This window comes from Anas acuta, chromosome 14 (assembly GCF_963932015.1).
Source record: "Anas acuta chromosome 14, bAnaAcu1.1, whole genome shotgun sequence".
In the NCBI taxonomy this organism is placed as follows: domain Eukaryota; kingdom Metazoa; phylum Chordata; class Aves; order Anseriformes; family Anatidae; genus Anas; species Anas acuta.
The window spans coordinates 8079102-8085101 of NC_088992.1; the positions used below are offsets into that span (position 1 = coordinate 8079102).

The 6000-nt window shown below is 42.2% G+C and overlaps 1 long non-coding RNA gene across 1 annotated transcript; it reads left to right on the forward strand.

Moving 5' to 3' along the window:
• The first annotated feature begins 109 nt into the window (after positions 1-109).
• On the forward strand, positions 110-2477 carry LOC137864144 (uncharacterized). The gene is made up of 2 exons (XR_011101339.1): positions 110-930; positions 1231-2477. It is a non-coding gene; the product is annotated as an uncharacterized lncRNA (long non-coding RNA).
• Positions 2478-6000: the final 3523 nt, after the last annotated feature.

The following is a 6000-nucleotide window of genomic DNA, read 5'->3' on the forward strand; positions in this document are numbered from 1 at the left end:
TTTAGGAGCCTGGGCTCGGCTCGCAAGGGTTGTGGGGAGTTGTAGTCCCGCTGCTTGGCCCTCAGGAGGTTGGTGGCGTCGCCTCGCATCGCCTCCAAGTGCTCCGAGGCTGTGCCACACGCTGTGGTGGAACCCAGGGGTTGTGCCCTCCTCGGCTTGTGGTGCAGCCACAGCCCTGCTCTGACCCGGCCTTAAAAGCACCACAGCTCCTACCCTGTGGTTAGCTCCTTGCCCCGCCGCCTTCTCCCTCACAAGAGGCAGATAGCGCCGTGCAGAACCACCAACCGCGGCCATAAGAGTCACACCTGACTGGAATATGGCCTTGCTGTGAGGAGCTCGTTGAAGGGCAGCATTCCATCTTTACAGCTCTGTGTTTGCTGGTCGTGGTTTGCAGCCTGATATGGATGTTGCCCAGACACCCAGGACACCTCCTGAGGGCCTCCAGCGGGTTCTGTAAGAGGTGTGACACAGCAAAGCGGGCAAAAGGGTGAGGTAAAGGCACCGGCTGGGGCACAGCACGGCCAGGAACCTCGTCCCCACTGCTCCAGCAAGACCAAGCCAACTGACAAAAAGCCAGGGGAAAGAATCGTACACATTAAAGCTGCCACCGGAGGATATTAACTGATTTAACATACTTCTCAACACGCATTGCAAGACCATCTTCAAATATTGTCTGTGCACGGTGTTGAACAGGAATCGCAGCTCCTTGAGTGTCATCAAAACAGCGAATTCAGTCAAGTGATTTTATAATAATCAGGATTGACAGACTGTTTTGTTACATACCTTTACTGTTGTTCTCTATCAGCTTGTTTTCAATGTCAGTTTCGAACGAGCAGTCATGAAGGAAGATTTTTTTCTCAAGAGAGGTGGAAGTCTGTTGGCTATTTCTTTGCAAGTCACAAGACACAAAGAGAGTGCCTGAGTACTATGGTCAGTCCATAACATATTCTTGATGTATCTTTCCTGTTTGTGTCATAAATGAATGTGTTTTGCCTCAGGACAACGTATGTTTGTAAACTTTTACCTAAAGGCAACATGTACCTGTAAATGTTTGCCTTTTGATTGTTTGGTTAGAGAGACCACAAAAGGCATGAGAAAGACCGGTTGCAATTTACTGGTCAAGTAACAGTCACCTCTTTTTATAGGTGGTATTTCTTTGAACTAATCAGGAGAACTGAACAGCAGATCACCTGCCCATTTTCTGACATCCCACTATCTCTTTTTACCAAGGTACTTTCACGGCTTCTGTCTTCTGAAAATCTCAGTGAAAGCTCAGGGAAATCTGCTTGAATAAACATCCCAAATCGATCATCAGATCCAGTCTGCACACTAACAGTGAGTGCTATATGTTTATGTAAATATTGTATGAACAGGTGAATGTCGGTGGATTAGTCCCCAGGTGGATCTTTCCCATTTTCAACTTCCTGTGTCTGTGGGACTTAATTCTGGAGTATTCATCTTAAACTTTCATTTAGGAGCACTGGATGTCCTTTGCTTTTATGAATTTAACTGATTACGTTTTGAATCCTCTTAGATTAGTCCCCAACACCTTGTTGCAAGAACATTCTGTATTAAACTGTTTTGTGTTTTGTGTTGTGTGAAAAAATATTTCCTCTTACGAGTTTTAAACCATCTGCTTAAAAGTATTACTAGTCCAAACGTCATGGGAAATGGTGTATAATAATTTTGTTTTATTCCTTTCACTGTCAGTTGTGAATTTAGAAATCCTTAGATTTCTTACTACATTGTTTTCTTTACTATGCCTAAGACTTGAGGTATATTTATTTTCTTCTTGTTCAGAAGTTGTGCCATAGCTTTGGAATTCTGCTCTATCTTTTTGAAACTGAAGGGAGGGACGAGCACTGCATACAGCATTGAAGACACGCAATGGCCTACTTATGTTTTTTTTTTCTTGGTTCCCTTCGTAAGAGTTCTTAGCACTGTCTGCCTTTTTGAATGTCACAGAACTCTGAGCTGGTATTTTAATCTGCAGCACGTCTGTCTGTGGTTGTTGTTTAACTGAACTCAGCACCAGTTCTGCTGTCCCCACTGCTATGTGCCCTTCCATCATGGACTGGGAAGAGAGTGATCCTTAATTTCATATTGTAACACCTGGCAAAGCAAGCTGAGAGAGGACTCTTGATCTTTGTTATCTGCCTTTCACTTTTTCTGTAATTAAACTGAGGATGTTGGTCTCGGGATTAGGAAAAAACATTTATGATATTTGTTTAAAGAAGAAATAATAATATAAAGTATTGCAATTGGAGCTTGCAAAAGCACAGCCTTTCTGATTTGCTAGAAATGATGTTATTTTTAAATTTGGCTTCAGTCCATATTGGATCAAAACCAAATTTCTAAATACGTTTCTGATGAACTGCAAGTTCCCCAGATTCTGCTGCGGTGCTCTGAAATTGATGTTCTTGTCAGTGCAGTGGTTTCCTTGAGCAGCTGCAAGCAGCTCCCAGAGTTCTACGTGCTGGAACAGGCCTGCCAACTCACGATGGGCTGCAAAAGGCAGCTTTCAGGGTCCAAACTTTAGCCACACCTGAAGGTGCACATTGCCCAATGTCAAACAACCTCTTCCCTTTCTTCTCATCAGGGTTGACATTTAGACTGAAACAGGAGTCAGTAAGCCATCAGGATTTGGTTGATTTATGTGTTTGTTTTTTAAAAATATTTGTTTCCATGAGAAAAAAAAACACAACCTACTCTAATCATACATTTTAGAAAAAGAGAAGAGTAAGGAGGAAGTATTTTAGATTCAGGCATAGGAGAATAATAGTAAAGGCAGAAGAGAGAATGAAGCTGGAATTTAACAGCAGTTAAGATGAAGGTGCAGATCTTTTAAGCATTACTAGCTATGTCTGGATGCAGTAATGGGGCAAGGAGAGACGACTGGCATTTATTGTCAATTTTAGGGTATAGTAAAAAGCAGGTCTTTATGTAAGATTGAATACAACATGACTGACAGTAATTTTGCCATCCCCATTCTGTCAGCTACTGATAAAGTGCATGAGCATATGTATAATTTCTGAATGATGTGAAGACACTTTCTGATGCATAAGTAGTTTCTTTAAAAGAGATCTGATCGGTGTAGATCGAGGGTAATGCAGTTTCAAAGCAATGCAATATTCAGCATAACAGGTAGTAGTTGTAGCATATATCATGTAGAGGAAATGTACTTTATTATAATTTGAGCCATCAATTACAGGAGAAGCAGTTAGAGAAATTGAACTAATTTGAACACTGCAATAGAGTTTGCACCTGGCTATTCCAGAAGTTAATATGGGCCATTTGGTGCACAAAAAGTCGTGCGCATTCCAAATGCCTGGAGAGTAATATTGGTTTTAATTTCAACCATATTAATGCACAGCAAAGATATGTCCAAGTCAGTGATTAATTTACAATTAAAGCGAGGAAGAAAAAAAAAAAGAAAAAGGAAATGTCAAGAAAAGACACATTGGGGCTGGGAAGGGAGGCAGTGGCAGAGACAAGCTTTTCATTTGAAGCAGTATTTATTTTCATGACTTCATAAAGATCCACTTTTTACCCACTTATACATCTGAAATCTGAATTTCATAAAGCGTATTTGTTTTAAGTATTAGTCAGTAGGGCAGAAGTAACACTGAACTAACATTCGCTGTTTGTAGTCTGGTTAGTGTACCAGACATTTCTGAACAATTGCAGCTTCTCCAAATCCAGATTTCTGCCTTTCTGTAACTCATCCCATACACACAAACACATGGTGTTACAAACAGAAGATCACTACACTAAGGCTTCCACCACCTGGTAGCTGAGCTCATAACAAATTCAAGGACAAGGAGAGAGTCTTGGGGTGCAGGCAGAAACAGGCAGTGAATTGGCAGTGAATTCTCCCTGTAGAAAGTGTGGGGAGGGTAATAAGGAGAATCTGGTAGCGATGTGTGCTGTTCTAACCATATCCCTCCTGACATTGCCCTCCTGCCTGTTGGTGGTACATCCATTTACCAACAGCACTTGCATGCCCAGGACCTGTCTGATTCGCTATAAAGGAATATAATGTAGATAGCAAAATTCAGAGTTTTCTAAGTGAAAAAAATCCTATTTTAAGGTTTAGAGCTGTCTACAGCTGCTTGTGTTATGCTTGTGGAATACCGGGAGTGCAAGGCAGAGTGTGACTTGTCTCAGAAGCTGGGCGGACAACTCTGCCACTCTGACAGTTTCTTTTGCCAAGATAACACTGGCATTTTTTTGCAGAAGGTCCCTGCAGGGAGGCTGTATCGAGTGTTAGCCTCAGTCAGAGTTCAGCCTAGTCCTGCCTTATTTCCTAGCCTGCAGAAATGAAGGTTGATGCCATACTGTGGCCACATGGATTTCACCCAGTTTCCTCACAGTCTTTTGAAACAGTTGAACCGTTTCACTTAGATGAGGCAGAGGTGGTTAGTTCTCAAAGGGAATTACACAGTTCTGCAAAATTCTTACAAGTTTCCTGGAATCAGGTGACAGAACGGGGGACACCTTGTTTTTACTGCTCCTGGAAAAGGAATGCAAGCTGAGCTCAGCCCTTGATAGAAAGCATTTAAGGTCACAGTTCTCTTCTCAGTGTTCTCCATTGCCCAGCAAGCACTAAATTCTTGTCTTTCCTGTGCCCATGGCATCCGTGATGTTACTGTCTGTTGTGGATTCTCTGATATCTAGAAAGAGGTGAATTCCTGTTGCCAAAATGTTACCATTTAATAATTAAACAAACCAACAGAGAGATAAATGTCCCCAGGGAAGCAGTCATCATTAGTTCCACTTTTTTTACAGAGCTACTTGGGACTTTTTGGTTTCCTATTTTCTCCCACATTAGCAGCGTGGGCATGGCTCCGAATTAGGAAGAAAATGTGGGGCTTGAGGATTTCCAACTGATGGCTGATAATAGATGTTCTGAGCTTTCCCTCATGACAATGATATGACATTACTCAACACTTTTCCCGGGGAGGCTTTGGAGCCGTATTTTGAATATGTGTTCCCACTGTAGGAAGTGTGAAATGGGAGGAAAAATGCTCTGACTGATGTCCTGATATTATGATGTCACAGCTATTTCTGTCATGCCCCTAAAAACTTCCTTTAAATGACTGTGGTACTTTCCAAGGGCAATTTAGGAGTTAGTTTTTGAGAACTGGTCCTGATAATGTAATTCTCTTCCATCATATGAATCACACATTATCTTAAGTCCTCTTACAGAAACTCATCTCCAGATTCTTCAGCCTTTTGTTTTAGCTCCAGTTTATGCTAAGAATCTTCATCCTGCTGGTATTTGTTACGCAGCTGTTCCAGTAAGTTCTTTTTGTTCACTGACAACAATCCAGCTCACTCTAGAATTTAAACTGCACAGGAGGAGGAGAAAAAGACAGGCAACTGTCTGCTTTTTGTAACAGTCAGCCCTTGACAGGTTTGTCTTGGTTAGCAGCCTGCATTTCACGTTCCAAAATTCCTGTGACACTGGCCAGAGTTAGAAAACTGGTAGCAGAACAGGGCTGAACCAGAAGCACATGCCAGACTGGTGAGGTCAGAATTCTTGGGTATGGCTGCAGCCAGTAAATGTTCCCGTTTGTTACGTTGTCAGTTTGACCCTAATCCAAGTCACTCAGCTCCCTGCCAGACTGCAAGCCAGAAAGGTCTTGTTTGCCTGATTTCCTAAGGATACAAAGCTTATGAGATCTTGCTGTCTATGTATTTGTGTCCCTCAGTCCCCTTGCAATTACTGTTGGGTGTAACAGCCAACCTCAAACAAATGAGATAGATGGGTTAAGGATATGAAGTTATGTTTTGTGAAAATGCACAGCTGTATAGAGAGATACCATATGAATGCCCCTCTTCAGGGAAAGGCTGTAGTAGGAGTTCAGTTAGATAACTAGGAGTCCCCTTGGAGAGCACTGTGACCAGTGTTCCTGCTTCTGAGCAAGTCTGCTAATTCTTAAACATGGGAGAATCCAATCACAGGACACAAAACTGCAGGAAAACAAAGTTCCTTCA